The 25,047-nt window shown below is 44.5% G+C and overlaps 1 long non-coding RNA gene across 1 annotated transcript in view; it reads right to left on the bottom strand.

The window, feature by feature from the left end:
- Positions 1–24,415, bottom strand: part of LOC102159417 — a 55,650-nt gene extending 31,235 nt beyond the window's left edge. The window contains exons 1-3 of the long non-coding RNA XR_002336732.1: positions 23,816–24,415; positions 17,775–17,892; positions 14,215–14,338 (exon numbers count right to left, since the gene is read on the bottom strand). This is a non-coding gene — a long non-coding RNA (uncharacterized LOC102159417). The remainder of the gene's footprint in view (positions 1–14,214; positions 14,339–17,774; positions 17,893–23,815) is intronic.

Below are 25,047 nucleotides of genomic sequence, written 5' to 3'. Positions count from 1 at the left end.
AAACTTTACCCTCTTATGTTCATGCACTGGGGCCTGCGAATTAAACTAACAAAAGACTGATTAACAGGAGAAAAGGCGAATGATTTTTAGTAATATTTACATGCATGAGAGTTCACAATAAAGAAGCAAAACTCAAGGAAGTAGTTAGACTCAGGGACTAGTACATTATTCTAATAAAGAAAAGGGGGTTTTGCCTTTGAGGGATAATAAACCAAGGGGACTAGACAATATATGGGAGACTTAACGGAAAATAAAGGGTATTCTTAGCCAGGTCTGTATGTGCAAGTGTGTCTTGGTGTCAACTTCCTCGCTCCAGGGGTAGGGCTTGCTCTTCTCTTCTGCTCTGTGGGCAACATCTTCACAAAGGGAAACTCATGCCCTGCTTTCAGACACAGAAGGGAGGACAGGGAACTCTTCCCGAATCTGTTCCTTCAGCTCCAAAGAATCCTTAGGTCAAGTGGTGTGTTTGGGGTGGCATATTCTGATCTTACTGCCTGACTGCAGCACTTGTATTTTTGGGGGTTGAACTTGAAGCATATGGAGGCTCCTAGGCTAGGGGTCAAATCAGAGCTGCAGCTGCCAATCTATGCCACAGCTACAGCAGTGCCAGATCTGAGCTGCCTCTCTGACCTACACTACAGCTCAGTGTCACACAGGTTCCTTAACCCACTGAGCAAGGCCAGGGATCGAACCCCCATCTTCATGGATACCACTGAGCCACAAATGTGAACTCCAGAACTTATATTGTTTTTTTTTTTTTTTCCTTTTTTAGGGCCACATTCAAGACATATGGAGGTTCCCAGGCTAGGGATCGAATCAGAGCTGCAGCTGCTGGCCTACACCAGAGCCACAGCAACGCGGGATCTGGGCCGCATCTGCAACCTACACCACAGCTCATGGCAACGCCAGATCCTTAACCACTGAGCAAGGCTAAGGATTGAACCTGCATCCTCTCCTAGTCAGATTCCTTTCTGCTGCACCACGATGGGAATTCCCAGAACTTGTATTCTTGGCCGCTATGCTACATTGCCTCTGTTACACTGTCTGTTAATGCCTTTTATTAACTGTAAAGTACTGAACACGTGTTTGTCTAATACATATTGTTCTGTGTATTATAATTCACATGGCCCATAAAAATGTAGCAGGATGTATCTATGTGGCCATAAATGCGTTACAGGGCATTTTGCTATTCACTGGCTAAGCAGCTACTTCACCAAAGAACAATTAGATGAGTTCAAACTACATTAGTAAACGGAAGGGGGAGAAACCAAACCAGTGATCCCCAAACTTGGCCGAGCATCAAAACCAAGCGCGATGAACGGCACATTCTCTGATCCCATCCAGAGCCACCGAGTTTTTAGGGAGGACCAAGCCATCTGTATTAACAACAACATACAGGTGGCCAAAGAGCACGTGAAAGGCTGCTCTCCCTCACTGATTGTTAGAGAAATGCCAACCCAAACTACAATGCGATATCACCTTATGCCAGTTAGAATGGCCATCCTCAAAAAGCACACAACGAATAAATGCTAGAGAAGGGGTGGAAAAAAAAGGAACCCTCTTACACCATTGGTGGAAATGTAAATTGGTAGAAAGGCTATGGAGAACAGTATGGAGGTGCCTTAAAAATGAAATGCAGAACTATCGTGAGATCCCGCAATCCCACTCCTAGACATATATTTGAAGAAAACCATAATTCAAAAAGATACATGCACTCCAGTGTTCACAGCAGCACTATTTACCATAATCAAAACACGGAAGCAACCTAAATGTCCATCGCCAGGTAACTGGATAAATAAGATTCGGTACAAATATATAATAGAATATTACACGGCCATAAAAAGGAATGAAACAATGCCATTTGCAGCAACATAGATGAAGCTAGAGTTTATCATACTAAATGAATTAAGTCAGAAAGAGAAAGACAAATATCGCATGAGATCACTAATATATGGAATCTTTAAAAAATGATATACATGTTCTTATTTACGAGACAGAAATAGACTCACAAATTTTGAAAACAAACTGATGGGAGTTCCCGTTGAGGTCAGTGGAAATGAATTGGACTAGCATCTATGAGGACTCAGGTTTGATCCCTGGCCTCACTCAGTGGGTTAAGGATCTGGCATCGCCGTGAGCTGTGGTGTAGACCGCAGATGGGGCTCGGATCTGGCATTACTGTGGCTGTGGTGTAGGCTGGCAGCTATAGCTCCGTTTCAACCCCTAGCCTGGGAACCTCCTATGCCTCAGGTGAGGCCCTAAAAAGACAAAAAAATAAATTAAAAAACCCCCCGAATTTATGGTTTCCAAAGAGGAAAGGTGGGAGGAGGAATAATTTGGAGTTTGGGATTAACATATACACACTACTGAATATATAAAAATAGAGAGTCTATAAGGACCTACTGTAGAGCAGAGGGAACTCTACTCAACATTCTGTGATAACCTATATGGGAAAAGAATCTGAATAAGAATTCATCTATGTTGTATAAGTGAATCACTTTGCTGCATACCTGAAACTAATACCACATTGTAAATCAACTCCACTCCAATATAAAATAAAAAACTAAATTAAAAAATGACACCAACAAAGCCCACCCTCCATGATTGTGGTGACCAGTCAGATTTGGGAAGACTATACTGGCAGATGTCCTGAGATCCTTTATTTCAATCTGATTCCATGAATCTCCAAAAAGCATTTAGGCTCTGTGGTCAACTATCTAAATGTCACATAATTCAGCAGCTCACTTTGTGAACAACTGATCATTCTCTAGGGAGGATATAAGCCTCATAATAAATTTCTCCTACGAAACCCTGGAAACAGGGATGACTCATCTGTCATCTGCCAAAACCATAGTCCTGAGACACATTCTGGATTTTCTACTGGGCGCCATCATAGATCTCAAAAACAGCTTGGGCGAGTTCCCTGGTGGATGAGTGGGTGAAAGATCTGGTGTTGTCACTGCTGTGGCTCAGGTTACTGCTATGGTGTGGGTTTGATGCCTGGTTCAGGAATCCATGCGTGCCACAAGTGCGGCCAAAAAACAATTTCTCCATTTATGATACGCAATGCTTTTTTGGTAAGCCATGTACACATCAACACTGAAAGTCTTTCCAATGATAAACTATTAAACTGGGTTAAATAACTGGTTATGGAACTAAGCGTAACTGAAATTAGAGGGGCCTTATTTTATCTACCATACAAATATTACAAAAGCTATTCCAGGGCTACAGTTTCAAAATGTTATCAGTAAACACAGCTAAATATGAAAAGCCATTTTCACAAGGGTTTGAGGTCAACAGAAGGATAACAGGTTGAGATAAAAAGTGAAGGGCAAAAATATATATATTCTACCTAGCAGAGTCACAGATGTAATTTTTTTTATGGATGCACCCACAACATATGGAAGTTCCCAGGCCAGGAATTGAGTCCGACTAGTATCCATGAGGGTGAGGGTTTGATCCCTGGCCTCACTCAGTGGGTTAAGGATCTGGTGTTGCCATGAGCTGCGGTGTAGGTTGAGGATGAAGCTCAGATCTGGCGTTGCTGTGGCTGTGGCGTAGGCCAGCAGCTCCAGCTCCAATTCAACCCCTAGACCAGGGACTTCCATATGCCATGGGTGCGGCCTGAAAAAGACAACAAACAAACACAAATAAAAAAATAAGCCCACTCACATACACGGAGCGCTCAGTTAGTCCTACAGGGCCCCTCTCATCAGAAAGCCAACCCCAAGCTACTGGGGGAAAAGCCCCCCAATGTAGAAGAGAGTGGCCAGAAAATGAACCAACAGCAGAGCATCTTAGGGAAGACAGACACTGTGGAGAGAGAAAGAGAGAGAGAGGTAAAGAGATGTGGCTTACCACCCCTAGAAATTTACAAGACAGTGAATCAGCACTCAACAAAGATAGGATGCCATTTTTTAAAAATTACGGAACACAAAGGAGGTCTTAAAAATGAAAAGGAGAAAAGTATAAATAAAAACAACGGAAAATTTAATAAATTGGAAGGACTTTCCTGGAAAGCAAAGCAAAAAGACAAAGATGCAGAAAATAAAGATGAGAAAATAGAGGCCCAGTCCAGGTTTTCTCAACAGCCAAGCTACGGAAATTCTCGACCAGAAGAAAATAAAGGTGAGGAAAATCTTTGAGGAAATAACCCAGAAAAAATTCCCGGAATGGAAGAATCAGTCTTCAGATCAACACTTGAGGGGTTAGCGGTCCTTTACGCAAAGGCCCAGTTAATCAGATCCCTGTTCTAATCCCTTAGACATGAGCAGTTAAACAGAGGGGCAGGTGTCCTGATTTGTAAGGGGAAAGGAAGGAAAGGGGAAGAAGGTTGCCTTAGAAACTGGAACACTTTGGAAGAGAAGTGGGCCGGGTGTGTGGCTTCATCAGGGCTTTCGAGAAGGCTTAGGATGAGGGCTGTTAGCACCCAGGTGTCCATGGAGATGGGGAGGAAGGGCAAGGTACATTAAGACTCTTCCACTTAGTGAAGTCAGTCAGAGACAGAAAGACAAACACCATATGAAAGCACTTACCTATGGAATCTAAAATATGGCACAAATGAACCTGTCTACAGAACAGAAACAGACTCACTTAGAACAGATTTGTGGTTGCCAAGGGGGAGGGAGGAGGGAGTGGGATGGGTGGGGAGTTTGGGGTTAGGAGATGCAAGCTATCACACTGAGAATGGATGAGCAATACTGCCCTACAGTATAGCACAGGGAACTAGATCCAATCTTCCGGGATAGACCATGATGGAAAAGAATATAAAAAAGGGAGTTCCCGTTGTGGCTCAGTGGGTTATGAACCCAACGAGTATCCATGAGGATGTGGGTTCAAATCAATCCCAGGCCCTGCTCAGTGGGTTAAGGATCTGGCTGCTGTAAGCTGAGGTGTAGGTCATGGCTCAGATCCCACGTGGCTATGGCTGTGGTAAAGGATGGCAGCTGTAGCTCTGATTTGACCCCTAGCCTGGGAACCTCCATATGGTGTGGGTGTGGCCCTAAAAAGCAAAAAAAAAAAGAATGTATATTCACTATGCTGTAGAGCAGTTGTCACACATTATAAATCAACTATCCTTTATTTTTTGATTTATTTTATTTTATTTTATTTTTTGTCTTTTTGCTATTTCTTTGAGCCGCTCCTGCGGCATATGGAGGTTCCCAGGCTAGGGGTCGAATTGGAGCTGTAGCCACTGACCTACGCCAGAACCACAGCAACGCGGGATCCGAGGTGCGTCTGCAACCTACACCATAGCTCACGGCAACGCCGGATCATTAACCCACTGAGCAAAGGCAGGGACCAAACCCACAACCTCAGGGTTCCTAGTCGGATTCGTTAACTACTGCGCCATGACGGGAACTCCTCAACTATCCTTTAATAAAAATAAAAAAATTTTTTTTGAAATGGGTAAAAAATTTTGCCAATAAAAAATTAGGGAGAAGTTCCCGTTGTGGCGCAGTGGTTCACAAATCTGACTAGGAACCATGAGGTTGAGGGTTTGATCCCTAGCCTTGCTCAGTGGGTTAAGGATCCGGCGTTGCTGTGGCTGTGGTGTAGGCCAGTGGCTACAGCTCTGATTTGATCCCTAGCCTGGGAACTTCCACATGCCACAGGAGTGGCCCAAGAAATGGCAAAAAGACAAAAAAAAAAAAAAAAAAAAAAAAAAAAAAAAAAAAAAGGAAAGAAAGAAAAAGAAAAATAGGGAGAAATTCTTCTACACAACCCTCTTTATACCACTGATTTTTTTTGTCTTTTTAACATATTTTTGTTAATTTTATTTTTTCCATCACAGTTGGTTTACAGTGTTCTGCCAATTTTCTACCCCACAGCAAGGTGACCCAGGCACACATACATGTATACATTCTTTTTTCTCACGTTATCATGCTCTATCACAAAAAAAACATGGAACACTTTATGAATTTGTGTGTCACCCTTGCACAGGGGCTATGCTCATCTTTTCTGTATCTTTCCAATTTTAGCATATGTGCTGCCAAAGCGAGCACACCACTGATTTTTTTTTAACCAGCTCAGGGGTGATAATATCAGGTACGCAGCAGAGTTAAAAAGACATTTGTGGGTCAGCTTGTAATCTTTCCTATTAATTACCATAAAATGTGGTACAATCATATTGGAAAGTCATTTAGAGTCTCCCAAGATCACTCGAACATGTCCACAAAAGGACTTGTGTGTCGGTGTTCCCAGCAGCACTATTCCTATCAGCCCCAAACTGGAAACATCTCAAGTATCAGCACCCCCCATGAAACAAATTGTGGCATATCCACACAACGGATCCCGCTCAGCAAGAAAAGGGCTGGATTACAGGCAAACAATATGGCCCAGGCTCAGAAACACTGTGCCCACGCAGAGACACAAAGGAGAATACACCACATGAATCCACTTGTGTGAGGTTCTGGATCAGGCAAAACCTGTCTGTATTTATAGAAAGCAGACCGGTGGTCCTTAGGGGCTTGGCATGGGGGGGTTAGCAATGGAATTTTTTGGAGTGGACGTTCCCACACCACAGCAGCAACCCCAGCCACAGCAGTGACAATGCTGGATCCTTAACCTGCTGTGCTACCAGGAAACTCCCAAACAAGTATATTTTGTTTCTATTTTATTTATTATTTTTCTCTTTTTAGGGCTGCACCTGTGGCATATGGAAGTTCCCAGGCTAGGGGCTGAATAGGAGCTGCAGCTGTCAGCCGATACCACAGCCACAGCAATGTGGGCTCTGAGCCGTGTCTGTGACCTGTGCCTCAGCTTGCAGCAACACTGGATCCTTAACTCATTAAGCAAGGCCAGGGATCGAACCTGCATTTTCATGGATTCTAGTCAGGTTCTTAACCTGCTGAGCCAGAATGGGAACTCCACGAGTGTATTGTAAAGAAAGAATACCTCAGAAAAAAAGAAAAAGACTTCAGATTGAAAGGTACCTTCCAGGGCCCAGGACTCATACAAAGACACATCATCCAGAAATTTTAAAACCCTGGGGACAGGAGAAGACGACAAGCCTCCTGAGGGAGAGTAAGTTTACCGGAAGTGCAGACTTCTTAGCAGTAACCACACTGGAAGTTTGAGACAGTGAGGAAACGCCATCAGGCTTCTAAGGGAGGAGGACATGCCACTTGGAACTGTCACCAGCCCCGCCACCACCCAAGCAGGAGGACAGAATCAAGACATGTTTCGGCCCTGAAAAAATGTACCTTCCAGGTAGCTACTGGATGATGCCCTCTGCCAAAACCAGAGTTAAGTGAGAAATAGTAACACATGGGGATTCCAACACAAGAGAAAGACGAAGGAATTCTCAGCGTGATGGTGAAAAGAAATCCCAAGATGGCAATTGTACAGCTGGTTCAGAGGTCAGCCAGTCTTTCTGGGAGTGTGTTAGAAGACTCTGGATGAGCCTGCTTTTAAAAGGGAAGGGAGGAAGGGAGGAAGAAGAAGGAAGAGGGGGGGTGGGGGGGGGGGGGGGGGGGGGGGGAGTGGGGTGGAGGGGGCAGTGATAAAGGGAAAAGGGAGAAAAAAAAAAAAAAAAAAAAAAAAAAAAAGGAAGGAGGAAGGAAGAAGGGAAGAGAGGGTGGGTGGAGGGAGGATGAAAAGGAGGAGAGAGGGAGAAAGAAAGAAACCTAATGCATATAAAAATGTTGAGGAAACTCTCCTTCACTCTTGGTGTGAATGGAAATTGGTGCAACTACTATGGAAAACGGTATGGAGGTACCTCGGAAAACTATCCATAGAACTACCATGTGACCCAGCAACCCCACCTCTGGGCATATATCTGGACAAAACTCTCATTGAAAAAGATACATGCACCCACATGTTCCTTGCAGCTCTATTCACAAGAGCCAAGACATAGAAACAACCTAAATGGCCATCAATGGATGAATGGATTAAAAGGATGTGGTACATGTACACAATGGAATACTACTCAGCCATAAAAAGAACAAAATAATGCCATTTGCAACAGCATGGATGGAACTAGAGACTCTCATACAAAGTGAAGTAAGTCAGAAAGAGAAAGACAAATATCATGTGATATTACTTATATCTAGAACCTAATATATGGCACAGATGAACCTGTCTACAGAAAACAGACAAACTCATGGACATGGAAACAGACTTGTGGTTGCCAAGGGGGAGGAAATGGGATGGACTGCGAGTTTGGGGTGAGTAGATGCAAACTATTGCATTTGGAATGGATAAGCAATGAGATCCCGCTGTATAGCACAGGGAACTATATCTAGCCACTTGTGATGGAACATGACGGAGGAGAATGTGAGAAAAAGAATGTATATATATATACATATGTATGGTTGGGTCACTTTGCTGTGCAGCAAAAATTGATAGAACATTAAATCAACTACAATAAAAAATTTAAAAAATAATTAAAATGTTGAGAAGAAATTTAAATAAATTGGGGAGAGTTTGGGGATAAGAATATAGAAAACTTAGGATATTTAAAAATGATGGGAGTTCCCCTTGTGGCTCAGTGGTAATGAATCCGACTAGTATCCATGAGGACACTGGTTCGATCCATAGCCCTGCTCAGTGGGTGAAGGATCTAGTGTTGCTGTGCCTGTGGTGTGGGTCACAGATGCGGCTTGGATCTAGTGTTACTGTGGCTGTGGTGTAGGCTGGCAGCTCTAGCTCTGATTCAACCCTAGCCTGGGAACTTTGATGTACTGTAGGTGCAGCCCTAAAAAAAACAAAAAACAAACAAAAAACAACAATCATTATTAATTCCAGTTAAAAGAAAAAAGTTATATAGAAAAGGAAAATAATCAGAATATATTATATCGCTCACGTGCCAATGGCATTTATATAGTCCTGGGAATGTAACATGGATATTGTCCTGACCAATATTACACTATTGCTATATTAGGGGTACAGGAGCACAGATGAGTGAGGGAGTGTTAAAACCTCTTATTCCACAGCAGGGAGTCGATAGGTAACACTTGAGGTTGACAAAGAAGGCAGTATCAATGTAAGTGTGTTAGGTAAAGAGATGAAGAAAAATAAAAATAATCAATTAAAGAACTAAAACAGTGGGCCCTGGGAGTTCCCGCTGTGGTGCAGTGGGTTAAGAATCCAATTGCAGCAACTTGGGTTGCTGTGGAGGCATGGGTTTTATCCCTGGCCCCAGAGCAATGGCTTAAAGGAGCGTGCACGGCTGCAGCTTTGGCCCAGACTCAAGCACTGGTCCAGGAACTTCCATGTGCCTCGAGTGCAGCCATAAAAAAACATATGAAATAAAATAAAATCAATAAAATTTATTTATTTATTTATTTTGTCTTTTTGCTATTTCTTGGGCCGCTTCCGCAGCATATGGAGGTTCCCAGGCTAGGGTCTGGCCTACGCCAGAGCCACAGCAACACGGGATCCGAGCCGCGTCTGCGACCTACACCACAGCTCACGGCAACGCCGGATCGTTAACCCACTGAGCAAGGGCAGGGACCGAACCCGCAACCTCATGGTTCCCAGTCGGGTTCGTTAACCACTGCGCCACGACGGGAACTCCAAAATCAATAAAATTTAGAGTGAAAAGTTGATAGTGGGAGTGGGGCAGCTGTTGTTTTTCACACTGAGCTCACAGTTCTACTTATCAGTGCATGAAATTCTGTTCACGCATCACCTAAATAAAAAATAAAACCATAAAGACATAGAGAAAGGTAGAGGAGCTCACCAACAGACAAGCCGGATGGACACGTCGCTCTCACATTTCAGGGGTTATTTCCCACAGGGTCCTTGGACTTCCGTTTGGAAAGACTTCTCTTATCAGTATTTGCACACCTGTCGGGGCGCACACTGCAGCGGGCTTTATGAGTCTCGTGTCATGAGGTGTAACATGCTGTGGTGGGGAAGGGTCTCAGAGGATACTGAGCCCCGAGATTCTCCAGGAGGGGGACAAGAAGCTGGGAGGCTGGGTTTTTATAACATTTCTTTCTTTCATTAGCCTCGGTGAAAGCAGCCAGTCTCAAGCGGCTCCTTCTGGTGTAAGTTCATTTACACAACAGTTTAGAAAAAAAGCAAACGCATGGAGCAGAGAACAGATCAGTGGTTGCCAGCGACTCAGGGTGGGAAGCTACTGCCTGTGAAGGAGCTGGGGGACTTTGTGCGGGGAGGGAGTGTAGTTCAGGAACCACACATATTTGGCAAAACTCATAGAACTAAATAGGGTGAATTTACTGCGTATAAATTATTCACCACTAACCCTGACTTTTAAAAAAATTATATAAAAATCAATTGAGGGAGTTCCCGTCATGGCTCAGTGGTGAACGAATCCAACTAGGAACCATGAGGTTGCGGGTTCGATCCCTGGCCTTGCTCAGTGGGTTAAGGATCCAGTGTTGCTGTGAGCTGTGGTGTAGGTCGCAGATGTGGCTCAGATCCTGCATTGCTGTGGCTGTGGCGTAGGCCAGTGGCTATAGCTCCAATTAGACCCCTAGCCTGGGAACCTCCATATGCTGCGGGTGTGGCACTAGAAAAAAGACCAAAAAAAAGAAAAGAAAAAAATCAATTGAAACTATCCATGTGTCTATGAACTGAGGAATGAATAAAAGAAATGTGGTACATTCACGAAGTGGAATATTATTCAACCATAAAGAGGAAAGAAGTACTGACACACGCGGCAACAGGAATGAGACGTGTAAACAGTGTGATAAGTAAAAGAAGCCAGATGCAAAAGGCCACACAGTGTATCATCCCATTTACATGGAATGTCCAGCATAGGCAAATCTGTCAAGATTGAAGGCAGATTAGTGGTTTCCTAGGCTTGAGGAGGGGAGAGGGAGCGGTGATGACCAAGGCATGGGATTTCTTTGGGGAGTGACAAAAGTATTCTAAAATTCAATAATGGTTGCAAATTCTATGAATCTTAGTATGCATGTGAATTACATCTCAGTAAAGCTGTTTGCCAATATCAAGGTTAAAACTGACCGTTTTAAATGGTGCTGGTGGAGCTGTCAACGGGGGTAAACACTTAGGTCTGATTATCAAACTATACCTCCTAAGAGCTCATTATCTTTGTCCAATGATCACCTTCTAAAATTCCATCTGTAGAAGTTCCTGTTGTGGCACAGCAGGTTAAGGATCTGGTGTTGCTACAGCTGTGGCTTGGATTTGACCCCTGGCCCTAGAACTTCCATGTGCTGCAGGTGCAGCCAAAAAAAAAAAAAAAAAAAAAATCCATCTCTACAAATAGCCAGAGATGTGGTCAAAGATATATGTATAAGGGCATATTTAGCCTTACTTAATAGGGAAAATGGCAACAACGAAGTCTACTTATTGGGTAAAGGCTATATATGAAAATACTACATGATGGAACATGTACAGACAATGAAAATAAGTTTTGTTTTTTTTGAAGAAAATGTAGGATATCAGGGCGATCTGGCCGGGACACCTGTCACCCCACTCATCACCAGGATCATCAGCTGATCTGGTTGGCGAGGCAGGTGTCCCCTCCTTTCCTGCCTGCTCCATGTGCATCCTTCCTGAAGCTATGAGCTCAGTCAAAGGAAAAGAGAACTACCGTATTATCCAGAAATTCCATTCCTGGGCATCTATCCAGAGAAAATTCTAATTCAAAAAGACACATGCATTCCCTCCATCCCACCCCACCCGCAGCACTGTTTACAATAACCAAGACATGGAAGCAACCTAAATATCCGTCGATGGAGGAATGGAAAAAGAGGATGTGGTACATATACACAATGCAGTATTATTCGGCCATAAAAAAGAATGAAATAATGCCATTTGCAGCAACATAGTTGGACCTAGAGATGACCATACTAAGTGAGCCGGACAGAGAAAGATAATTATCACATGAGATCAGTTATATGTGGAATCTAAAAAAAACCTAGGAGATAAAGAAACTTATTAACAAAACAGAAAAGACCCACAGACATTGAAAACATGCTATGATTTCCAAAGGGGGAGGGGGGAATGGGGCAAATGAGGAGGTTGGATCCACACTCCTGTGTATAAAATAGAGAACCAACAAGGACCTACTGTACAGCACAGGGAGCAATAGTCAATACTTTTTAATAACCTATAAGGGAAAATAATCTGAAAAAGAGTATGTATATATAACACTGAATCACTGTGCTGTACACCTGAAACTAACGTGACACCGTAAATTAACTATACTTCAATAGGATAAAAAATTCTCTTAAAAGGAAAAAAAGCCACCTATGCATAGTTTAAAAAAAGAGAGAGAAGAAAAAGAAAAATGGATCTAAGAGAAATATGGCATCTGAAATTTTACACACAGTACAAACGGAAAACCAAAATTCTTATAATTTGTAGCATTATGTGAAATTGCTAAGAGTAAATTACAATTTTTCCTTGAACAACAAGGGGTTTGAACTGGCTGGGTCGACTTATACCTGGTGGTTTGTTTTCGGTTTTTTTTGTTTTTTTTTTTTTTTTGCTAAAAAAGGACCGAACCTGTACTATATGGAGGTTCCCAGGCTAGGGGTCGAATCAGAGCTACAGCTGCTGGCCTATACCACAGCCGCAGCAACGCAGGATCTGAGCTGCATCTGCGACCTACACCACAGCTCATGGCAACGCCAGATCCTTAACCCACAGAACAAGGCCAGGGATGGAACCTGTGTCCTCATGGATACTAGTCAGGTTCTTAACCCACTGAGCCATAACAGGAACTCTCTACATGCGATTTTTCCAGTAGTAAATACTATAACACTACACCATCCACAGATGTTTGGATCTGCAGATGTGGAATTTGGGATACGGTGGACTGGCTATAATTTATACGCAGAGTTCGACTGTGCAGAGGGTCAGAGGGTGGGCTCGCCTAACCCCGGAGCTGTTTAAGGGCCAACTGTATTTTGGAGGAAATCAATGATGATGATCATTTGTAATATTAAACATTTAGTGACGATGTTATTTGATCATGAAAAATAGAAGGACATTTAAGAAGTTTGGATCGGCTAAGCTTTCTGTGTGGAAATAAACCCAGGCCTTATATCAGCTACAATATGCTAATTTTTTTTCATACCACTATAAAATCAGAGAGAAGACATAATTCTTTTTAAACCAAAAGCATAAAGCAGTATAATTTAGAGCAGTATAATTTGTCCAGATTAATCATGTTTATTAGCATTATCTGCACTTGCCTTTATACAATTTTTCTGTATTTATATACCAAAATCCCCCCAATCTTTACATTCTGTTGCAAAGTTCTGATGTTTTCTTAGTATTATCTCCACTTTTTAACTTGATAACAACTTGTATTTTTCTTGCTTTTTCTCTTACAATTTAATGAGCAAGTCAATTTAACAAGCAATACTTTACGGAGATTAACAAGTGCTCGTACAAATCAAGATAACATAATTCAAGAATAGAGAAGAAATAAATTTTAACTCCACATGCTTATGAATGCCAGTCCTTTGAGAAAGCTCAAATACTTGATATACTGCCACTCAGAGGATTTTTTAAATTGTTTTTATCCATCTCTACAAATCAATCTGAATGAGAGCCCTTTTATTTAAGAGACTTCAGAGTCGAATTTATTAACCTCCTCCAAAGGTAGCCAAAGATAACAAAAATCGACCTGTTCCGAAATCTCCCCTGAATCCCACAACGGGAAAACCTCCTTAGGATTCCTGCTACTTTATTCTGTGCTGTTTTCTGTTGTATGTGTTTGGAAATAAGGCCAAAGGAGGGGCTCAGATTTATGGCTTATTTCAACCTTGATATCACAGCACTTCTAGCACGAGGGAGAAGAGCCTGCTCTTCCAGAAAAGCAATGAGAACACCAGCAGAAAATGGCCAAAAGCAACTTTTTCAGAACTCTGGAAATTAACCAAAGGCTGACAACAATGCAAAGGGTGTTTATTCCAGAAAACGTGCTGAATCTTGGTCAGAACAATGATCTTTGTGGCATTTTAATTGGCTCTGCTCTGCACCCACCCCTTCTCGGCAGGTCTGCAGTAGCCTTGAAACCTACAATCTTCGAGTCACAGTTGTTGTGGAAACCAGCGGCCAATCAGCCCGTGGGGGGAGAAGAACAAAGGTGGAGCTCCCCCACAGCCACATCCCCAGGGAACTGTCACCCTGTGACCTGTCCGGCAGTTCCCCTGTCCCCCTGTCTCCCCCACGATGGCCACGGACACAGCCAGGACAGGCTTGGCCAGGAAGTAGAATCCGTGCTTAAGATAAAGAGCTCAATGGGCACAAAATGACACTTACCAGAGAGACCAAAAACAGGCGAGCCAGGGCTCACGGGATCCAGATCAGGTGTACACGTGAGCTGTGTGCTTCTCGAGGCTCCTGGGAACACGCCAGCAGACCTCAGCGGGCCCTCCAGGAAGAACTGTCAAGAGGATAATTCAGAGGAATGAGCTTAGTTAAAAGCGCAGCTGAGACTGAACTTGCATACAAGGAAGATCAATCAGCTATAAATCAAATGTCACCGAACAAAGTCAGGGCAACGTTTATAAACAAAAATTGCAGACTGACTGTGGACAAGCGATTGCCCTTAATATTTGGTCTTTGGGCAAGCTGATCAGCTGAAAACCATCAAGGAAGCCAGTTTGCCCTGGAGCAGATGGACATACTTAAATGGGAAGGCAATTTTAGTTATTTATGGGTTTTCGAAGAAAGCTTGTGGTTTCAGCTGTGGATGGATGTGGTCGGTTCATCTCTGTGCAAAGCAGACTAGTTACGGGTGTGTTGTCACCTATGCCTTAGGTAGGTCACAATGCATTGTTTCCTTAATGGGATTTTGGTTTAGAGCATATGCTTTGAGTCCATTAGACCAGGCTTGTCTCTTCTTCCCTAAGCAACGTTGAACGTGCACTTCCTCCTCTGAAAATGCAGATGATGACATCGACATTACAGCACTAGCTGCATGATTAAATCAAATAATGTTTCCAAGACATGCTTCACCAGGCATCTCCCATGTCAAAAACACTCAACAATGGTTGCCTTTATTATAAATTATGAGAATAGCTGGGTCCAATCAGGAGATAGAAACCACACAGTCATCCAAACTGGGAGAGTTTAATATACAGACGTATTACCTGGAGTTCCTGTCGTGGTGCAGCAGAAACGAATCTGACCAGGAATCATGAGGTGGCAAGTTCGATCCCTGGTCTCGCTCAGTGGGTTAGGGATCCAGCGTTGCCCTGAGCTGTGGTGTAGGTCGCAGACACGCTCTGAGCCTGTGTTGCTGTGACTGGGGTGTAGGCTCGCAGCTGTAGCTCTGATTCAACCCTTAGCCTGGGAACCTCCATATGCCGGGGGTGCGGCCCTAGAAAAGGCAAGAAACAAACAAACAAAAAACAACAGAAGAAGAATTATTAACTAAAATGGGGGATTACCTGCTGAGAGGTAAAGAGACCCTAAAGAATACAAGAAAGTACCTCCAGGGCCCAAGCAGGGCATCTGCAAAAGGAAGACGCCTGAAAGGGAGACCCCTCCCCAGCCAAGGCTGAGCCGCAGACCTTGCGGAAGAGGCGATGGCCACGCCCACCAGGAGGCGGGGAGGTTGCTGCGGTTCCACGCTGGCTGGTAGAAGTCGAGTATCTGCCCCCTGGGATATTAGGGGGGAAAAGCCCCAGGGAGATGCTGAATTATGGAGATTACTGGGAATCTACCCTTGAAGTGGTAATGTGGTTTATTATGCTGGTCTATAATCATAGGGACAGGCAAAGAAGCAGCTTTTCATTATGGGGTCATTTTGTTTTGATTTCCTTTAACAAATAGGCTTGTATCACTTAAAAAAAAATAGAAATGGGAAATAACTGGAGCTATAATTCTTGTGTTCAAGTCCCAGCTTCGCCATGGAGTAGTTATGTGACCTTAAGCAAGAATTTTAACTTTTCTGGGGAGTTCTCGCTGTGGCACAACGGGGTAGGTGGCAGCTGGGACACAGGTTCGATCCCCAGCTCAGCACAGTGGGTTAAGGATTCAGCACTGCCGCAGGTGCAGCTAAGGTCACAAGTGTGGCTTGGCTCTTATCCCGGGCCTGGGAACTCCAGGTGCTGTGGGGCAGCCAAAAAAGAGGAAAAAAAAACTTTCCTGGGCCCATTTTCATCTCAAAGAAAGGGATAGTAATAATCCCCTTTTATGAGGATTAAAATGTTAATGCCTGGACTGTGCTTAGAAAAGGACAGGCCACGAAAACGAGTTAGCCCTTAGTCTACAGGCTATTAGAAAAAATTATTGATGGGAGTTCCCGTCATGGCTCAGCAGTTAACAAACTAGTATCCATGAGGATGCAGGTTCTATCCCTGGCCTCGCTCAGTAGGTTAAGGATCCAGCGTGACTATGAGCTGTGGTGTTGGCCAGCAGCTACAGCTCCGATTCAACCCCTAGCCTGGGAACCTCCATATGCCATGGGTGCGGCCCTAAAAAAAAAAAAAAAAAAAAAAAAAAAAAAAAAAAAAGACAAAATAAATAAATAAAACAATGTCTTCAGAGAAGAATCATAAAGCTCCCACTCTTCAGCAATTGTCACCGTTAACTATTACATGGACATTGTTTGGAATATCCTCATTTTTTTCAGAAAATAGAAAAAACAGGTTTCTCTTTCTATAGGTACAATATTTCCTACCCTCTTTTTGGGGGGCTGAGCCCTTGACATACAGAAATTCCCAGAGCCATGGATCAAACCCACACTACAGTAGTCACCCTATCCACAGCAGAAACAACACAAGACCCTTAACCTGATAGGCCACCAGGGAACTCCACCCAGCCTCCAAAAAATTCTATTTTCCTGAGGAGTTCCCTGCTACTCTAGTGGTTCGGGTTGGGTGCTTTCACCCCTACAGCCTGGGTTCAATTCCTGGTCTGAGAACTGAGATCCCACATCAAGCCGCTGCACACTGGGGCCAAAAATAAACAACCAAATAAATAAATAAAAATTGTATTTTCCTTCTTGCAGAGAACATGTGAGAAGAGTAGCCATGCTGTCGAGGCCTATTCCTTTCCCTTCTTTTTTTTTTTTTTTTCTGCTTTTTGTAAAGGCTGCATTAACGGCATATGGAGGTTCCCAAGCCAGGGGTCGAATCGGAGCTACAGCTTCTGGCCTACGCAACAGACACAGCAATGCCAGATCCAACCGTGCCTGCGACCTACACCAAAGCGCATGGCAACACCGGATCCTTAACCCACTGAGCGAGGCCAGGGATCGAACCCAAAACCTCACGGTTCCTAGTCGGATTCGTTTCTGCTGTGCCAGGACAGGAACTCCTCTCCCTTCTTTGCACATACTCTTCAGTGGAGGCCCAAACGAGCCAGGCTCACAGGCTCACAGGCTCACACCACAACCAGTTCTCGATCAAGGAGCTGATGAATCCTCCCTGCAAGCCAGAGGGACCCAGGGACCAGTTGGGATAGATTTTAATTTGTGTCTGTCTCTTGGGGCTGTATTTTCTCTCTTCTCTCTTCCAAGGAAGCAAGAGTCTGCCTCTCATTGCTTCAGGGGTTCATTAATGGTTTAGGGGATGCTGAGCCAAAGGCAGAACTACCAGGCACCCAGTGGAAAATCCCCACCCCCTTGGGCTGTGTAAGCCCTAGGCTTTGCGGGGCGATGGGCTGGAATGACAAAGGTTGGGGAGAGAGTGGGTCAGGTTTAGGCCAGAGTGGTGGTTTGGGGATTCCTGCACTTAGCAGACACCCCAGGAGTGCCCACACTAAGGGGTGGGGCGGACTTTGAATATGGAGAGTGGGCTGCAGCAGCAAGGGTCCCCGTGCACAGCGCTGAGGACAGTGGCGTGGGCTGTGGTACCTAAGTGCCCACTCACCTCAAAAGACTGACGGCAGCTGCTTGTGCCCCCGAGTCTGACCGTGGGTGAGCTGTTTCCATCCTCTGAGATCTGAGGGCTCTGATTTGTAACTCCTGGCAGCTTCCTTTAACTGGCACTTAAAAAAAAAAAAAAAAAAAAGCAAAGGGATTAGCTGGTAAGAAGCAAAGATAGAGTGGCTTAGCCATACACAGATTTAATAAATGTGTAATTTAAGCCTATAAACACAACTAAGCCCATGAATTTATATGACACAGGTGTGGTCTTATTTTACGCAAATTCCCTCCTCTTATGGAACTAAGAGCTTTCTAATTTAGCTTTTTTCTGTCTTTAAATTTTTTTTTCCCTTTTCATGGACGCACCTGCAGCATGTTGAAGTTCCCGCGCCAGGGATCAGATCCAAGGCACAATTGCAACCTACGCTGTAGCTCGGCAACACAGGATGGCCCAACCCACTGTGCCGGGCTGGGGATCGAACCTGCATCCGGGTGCTGCAGAGACACCTCAGATCCGGTTGCACCACCAGGGGAGGTCCTGTTTTTTAATTTTTAAAGTTGATTCAATGCTTTATTATTTTGGTGAACCTTTTGAGGAATATCATCATCAGTTTAAGTTTTTTTCCTTCAAATTTGTTCAATGCTATTCTGTTGAACAATGCCTAATTGCTTAATATGTTACTTTTCTAAATCCTTTATGCGATGGCTTTTACATCTTCCTTTTGCCCCCTTCATAAATGTAGAGATGCCTATTCTAAATAACATTTTGTACTCATGAATTTTGGTGGGTGGAGTTTGTGTCTTTTAAAACAGGATGCTATTAATTTCTGTAAATTTTCTGAGATGCCAGCGCTCCCATGGCGAGTGTTCTCAAATGCGGTGAGGTATGAGTTAAGGTTCCTCTGGTTACTGGGTAACATATGCAAAAGCAGCAAGTATGAGAAGGATTCTGGGACCGCTCTTAATCGTACATAAAGATCGGAACCGCCAGTTCCTAGATGCAGGTACCAGGCTGCCCATCTGGGCTGCACCCTCGAGCCCCGCCCCGCCTGGCTTGAGTGGGCTCCACTGCGAAACCAAGTCAAGCCTCCGGATCCGTGTAGGTTGAAGTAGCTGGAAGAGAAACAGTGGGAAGAATCGCACAGACATGGCCCCTAGGGTTGTGGGGGTCACAGAGTAAAGAACGGTGAACTAGGCAGCTGCCTCTGTGTACATCACTTCCTAGCAAGGACTTTGGCCAGTTACCTTCTCCCTGCTTCGGGTTTCTCACCTGTAAGATGAGGATAAAAACCATACGGACTTCATAAGGTTTCATTTACTGAAAATGCAATGAGCTGGTATTTGTAAGCACACAGACAACAGAGCCTGTCCCGTATTAAACACCATCTAAATGTTGCTATTATACCTCTAATTTTATCTACCTATGTGCCATCTATACTGTCTTTTTATTTACTTGAAACTTCTCAATTGATTATTTGGAGTGTAAGAGTCATGTACATTTTTAAAAAGTAGGCTCGGAGTTCCCATCTTGGCCCAGCGGAAACGAACCTGACTAGGAACCATGAGGTTTCAGGTTCGATCCCTGGCTTTGCTCATTGGGTTAAGGATCCGGCGTTGCCGTGAGCTGTGGTGTAGGTCGAAGATGCGGCTGGGATCCCGAGTTGCTGTGGCTCTGGCGTAGGCCAGCAGCTGTAGCTCCAAATGGATCCTTAGCCTGGGAATCTGCATATGCCGTGGGTGCGGCCCTGAAAAGAGAGACACACACACACAAAGGTAGGCTCTCTAATTTTCCATCCAACTCTCTAAAACTCCTACTCCATCCTATCAGTGATGCTGCTCAGCTCTGATTTTTAAAAACCAATTTGTGTGTGTGTATTTGATCTACCTCATTCTGAAGCACGGTACTAAGGAATCCTAATAGACTTTCATTTATTTCTTTTTGGTAACTGTCACCTTTTCATTGATGTATTTTGTTGTTAGGAAATAGAACAATGACTATCGCTGTGTTTTCGTTACTCGCCGTGCCTTTTCTCATTGTGACGTGCCCGTGGCTCTCTCCTCTGGCTTTTGTCTAAAGTCTATTTTGTCAGGCTCCTTATTAAAACTCCTGCCTTTCTTGCACTGGCACGGGCATTCATTTTAGTTTGCCTTGTTTCCTTAACTGAGTCTTTGGACATAATCCCAAATCCATTAAATCCTTGCACTTTTTTTTTTTTTGGACGGACCCACAGCATGTGTAAACACGGATTGAACCCAGGCTGCTGCAGCGACAATGCTGGATCCTTAACCTGCTGTGCCACGAGGGAACTCCTTGCACTTGGTTTTTAAAGTCACTCAGTGACTCCTCCTTTTTAGAGGAATTGGTCCATGTCGTAACTTGCATGTGGCGCTACATCACAGCATTGTGTGTTTTACTTTGCTGAGATGTTCTTTCTATAACCGGATGTCAGCTGGCTCTGTCCACTTGATCTGTCTTGCTGCGTCTGCATTTAGCCCCATACTGTGGAGCTCAGCAGAGCTTCTCCTTTTTTTTTTTTTTTTTTTTTTTTTTTTTTGCCTTTTCTAGGGCCGCTCTTGTGGCATATGGAGATCCTTAACCGACTGAGCAAGGTCAGGGATCGAACCCGCAATCTCATGGTTCCTAGTTGGATTCATGATCCACCGAGCCATGACAGGAACTCCCAGCAGAGCTTCTATTACACCCCGGAGATGCCTTTTCTTTCTTACTCTGGGGTAGGTGCCCTTCTTTGCCTCCTCACGTAGCTTGGATAGTGCCCTGTGGCACCTGGTACAACCTTGGTTGCTTGTCCATCATCCCTGTAAACCTGTGGGCGAGGTGAGGGCAACTTGCCTGTGGGCAAGTCAAGCCTGTGTGTGCCAGCTTCTAGAAAGGATCCTGGTTCACAGTAGGCACTCAGCAAGTGGCCGCTGAATAATAAATGAATGAGACCTTACTTTTGCTATTTATGGATTTTTAAAATAAGGTGAAGTTCCTTTTGAGGGACACAGTTTCACTGCCTTCTTTCTATCTTTGATAAATCACTAATATCCTTGCTTTAAAACCTTTTTTGTCCCTTGCTTTATACATTGTTGTTACATGTTGTATTTTCCGTTAAGATTAAAGATAGCAATTTGCACCATCAAATTTCCCCCATTAGTCACATGGACAAATGTATCTTTTCTCTGAGTCTACCTTTGAGATGCAAATTGAATTGTCCATTTTTAATGATCCTTGAAATGAATGATTTTTAATGGTAGCCTTCCCTGTTCTCGGTGTTGCTCTCCCCCTTTCAAAGCGTAACCGCTTGACAGGGTGGCTGCCCTCGGAATGGTGATGCTTGGTCCTAAATTGCTCTGTAAATATCTTCCCTGACTTTTCAGTTGGAAAATTGAGGGGTTTTTTTGTCTTCACATCTCTGAATGGCAGCCACCTCACTCTGCTGCCTGTGTTAAATTTTAAAAAGTATTGTTTAGTTACAGAACATAATGGTAGAGAAAAACCTCATTTATGGTATGAGCAAATAAGGAAAAACCCTCAGGGATAAATTTAACAAGCTTTTGCTGTTGTAAGGCCTGAAATTCCATATGCTGTCTTAGTATCTTTGAGCCTCATGGGGCCAAAGGTTTGGCCATTAACTCTTCTGCTCTTGCAGGATAGGCTCCCCATCCAGTGGGAAAGGCTCCTCCCTTTATCCAAAGAAGCCAATCACATCCTTTATTCAAACAAGACTCCTCCCTTTAACCAAACAAGCCAATCACATTTTCCTGTGGGAACCAAAGGGCACCTCACCCTCTTGTGACTACAAAGTCTGCCCCTCACGGCTCCCAAGGTCAATCCCGTGTGGCCCTGAATGGTGTGCGGGCTCCCCTGGGCTGTGAGTGTGTGTGACTAATAAACTGCAGTCCATCTCTTCTGTCCGGGGTTGGTGTTGTGTGTTCAGTGATCACACACTATTCAGGGTGGGGAAATCCCTCCTTCACTAGTGTGGTGAATAGGGGATCAGAACGGATTGGTGCGGAGACTGAACAAGGAAGGTTTTAAAATCCTCCGGATGGACGCAGACATAGACAACAGGGAGTCTCAGTCCAATATCTTGAGAACATGTTCGATCTTTCCTCTCCACGGCACAATCAGATCTTCTAGAATCTCGTGGAGGTGGTGCCCTCTTCTCCCAGGAGGTGGGTTCTGTAGAGCCTATGGCATCCCTAGAACATCGCCTTCTCTCAAAAGTGGTCTTGAGGTCAGATGCAGTAAGAGGGGGGGATTCAGGTCACCGTCCCAGAAGAATTGAAAGACTTAATTCCAACTATGAGACAAAATAATGCTACCTCTTATTAAAGGAATATCAAGCCTAACCAGACGTAAGAACAAGGGCTTCTCTTTGCAGCGGTGATGATGGTGAAGGAGAGGAGGTTGAGAATTTGGGAGCAAAGAGCCTTCCTGAGTTCTCCAGGATCATGAGTTTTTGTGTACAGACCTGGCCTCCATGAGGGGGTCTGCCCTCTCCCCCCGCCTGGCACTGAGCCCCTTAGAGACCACTTGAGTATGCAAAGCATGTGAACTTCCAAGCAAACTTAGTCTGGGTTTGAATATATGACAACTATTACTGAAGATCTACGGAACACCAGGCTTTCTACCACATGCTGGTGAAATAGCGTTAAACCCAGTACACAGAGGCTGAAGGCCGGTTTCTTTCTTTTTCATATTTTTCCAAAATGAAAATGACTTCACTGTTGTTTAGGATACAAAAGAAAATACATATTACATAGAAAATTCAAATACTACAAAAAATATAAAGAGAGAAAAAAAGTGGTTATTTTTCTCAGCCTCCTGAATATACAGAGGTAAGAGCACTTACCTTACAAGATTGTTGGGATGGCTCAATGAGAGAGCACGTAGTAGGTCCTCAAAAGCAGAGGTGGATTTACTCTTAAGCGAACAGAGCTGAAGCTTCAGCTTTCCTTATCAGCCTGAGCTCCTTCCAAAGCCCCTAGTGATAGGTTCTCTTGCTCATCAATTTTTGTAAAATTTGCAAAAGTAATATATATTTGTGTGTGTGTGTTTAAAGAGCCCTCCTTGAACTGTATAACTTTCAAATGCCACAAAATCTGGAAGTTCTGGGAAAATTGTAGTTACTCTCCTCCTGAGATAGGTTGGGACTTTGAACCCTTTGTTGTAATGCTTGCACCTGGACAAGTGTCTCTTTGAGCAACAAAATATAAAGAAGCTGGGAGTTCCCGTTGTGGCGAAGCAGAAACGAATCCAACTAGAAACCATGAGGTTGCGGGTTTGATCCCTGGCTTCGCTCAGTGGGTTAAGGATCTGGCATTGCTGTGAGCTGTGGTGTAGGTCGCACACATGGCTTGGATCCCGCGTGGCTGTGGCTGTGGCTGTGGTTAGGCTGGCAACAGCAGCTCCAATTAGACCCCTAGCCTGGGAACCTTCATATGCCTCGGATGCAGCCCTCAAAAGACAAAAGACAAAAGACAAAAAAAAAAAAAAATACCAAGAAACTATAAGGGACTAAAAATAACTGCATGCACACACAGTTGATCCAAATTATGGGCAACAAGATACAAAAAGACTGAAAACCCTGCTGCCACTTCTGAAGAGCTGAGCACAAAAGCAGGGTACTGGGCATGCCCCCTGCATGCCACACCAAAGAGATGGGCAATCCACCTAAGCCATCCCTCTGGCTGGACCCCTGCACCTGCCCCCACCCTCGCCACATAGAAGGAGTCCACCCACCTCTCTCTCAGGAAGTGAGCGAGCAAGGAAACCCGTGTTGCTTGCTTCCCATCCCCTCTGCGGCAGCAGGGGCTCCAATAAAGCCTGGCCTGAACGTCCCGACGGGCCTTATATAGATGTCTATTGATTAAGGAAGGCCAAGAACCCAGGTCAGTCACACTGCCTTTGGCAATAGCAAAATCCTATTTTCCTTCCCCTAGGAGAGGCCTGTGGATCATTGGAGGCCACCTTGACCTTGGGAGGCTCTGCCCGGGCTTTGTCTCTCATTTTCTCTCACCCTCGAGGATACCACTCACCAGGGAAGGGTCTGTCTTCGTTACAGAAGGTCACGCACGCACTCACAGAGCGGTCACAACGCCTGGCACCTTCCTGGGACCCACAGCGCCGTGTCAGCCGCTGGACCAAGCTGGACGGGCTCTGCAAAGGGAAGAGGGGTGTCCCCGCTCCCCCTCGCCTGCAGGCAGCAACTGAAAACTGGCTGCAGCTGGGGGCCAGTTAAATGCACTCAATGAGGGATTCTTTCTTGCTGTTGCCACCTGCAGGACGAACCTCTGAAAGCAGCAACTCGTCATTAAATCTTATGTTGGAGGCGGCTGAGGAAAGTGATTTCTTTTCGATGCAGAAAACAGATACGAGCTTGTTTTATTTGCTTCAGAAGGTTTTGGTCAGTAACGGCCCATGAGACGAGAGGGTCTTCCTGCAAAGCTAATTATCTTTGGGCCCCAGCTATCCCTGCCGCTTGGGCCCAGCCTGGCCGTGGCTCCTATCCCCACGTGGGCGAGTTAGCTTTGCTCTCAGCACAGTTACAAACTTCTCCTCGACTTCAGTACAATGCACGGCACTGATCCCAAGTGGGTCTTGGTGAGATGGTGTAGGTCTGCCCCTCAGCAAAATTGTAAAAACTATTTATTTATTTTTAGGGGCACATCTGCGGCATATGGAGGTTCCCAGGCTAGGGAGCCGATCGGAGCTGTAGCCACCAGCCTACACCACAGCTCACGGCAACTCTGGATCCTTCACCCACTGAGCGAGGCCAGGGATCAGACCCACGTCCTCATGGATGCTAGTCGGGTTTGTTAACTGCTGAGCCGTGATGGGAACTCCAGGGAAAGCAATTTAAAAGCACGTGATTCGTTGATCCTGGGTTTTCAGCGCCTCCTTCGTAGATGAAGGACAGAATCAGGACTTTTGAGGAACCAAGAGGAGAGAACTAAATAAGGACACATAGTACATTTTGTACACTGAATGGGAGTCTCTCAGTTTTGTTAGAAGGGCAATAGCCATTAAAAATAAAAAAAAAATTCTGAGTTCTCTTGTGGCACAGAGGATTAAGGACCTGGCACTGTCACTTCCGTGGTGTGGGTTGCTGCGAGGTGAGGGTTCGCTCCCTGGCCTAGGAACTTCCACATGCTGTGTGCGTGGCCCCAGAATGCTTTGAAAAATTAAAAAAAAAAAATTAGAGTTACACCAGCACTTGGATCTATTTCTACGTCATAGGAATTTCTGGTGGGGAAGAAAAGCAAGATGT

This window comes from Sus scrofa, chromosome 11 (assembly GCF_000003025.6).
Source record: "Sus scrofa isolate TJ Tabasco breed Duroc chromosome 11, Sscrofa11.1, whole genome shotgun sequence".
Lineage (NCBI taxonomy): Eukaryota > Metazoa > Chordata > Mammalia > Artiodactyla > Suidae > Sus > Sus scrofa.
The sequence above is the reverse complement of the archived record's forward strand: the minus strand, read 5'-3'. Positions and strand labels throughout refer to the sequence as shown.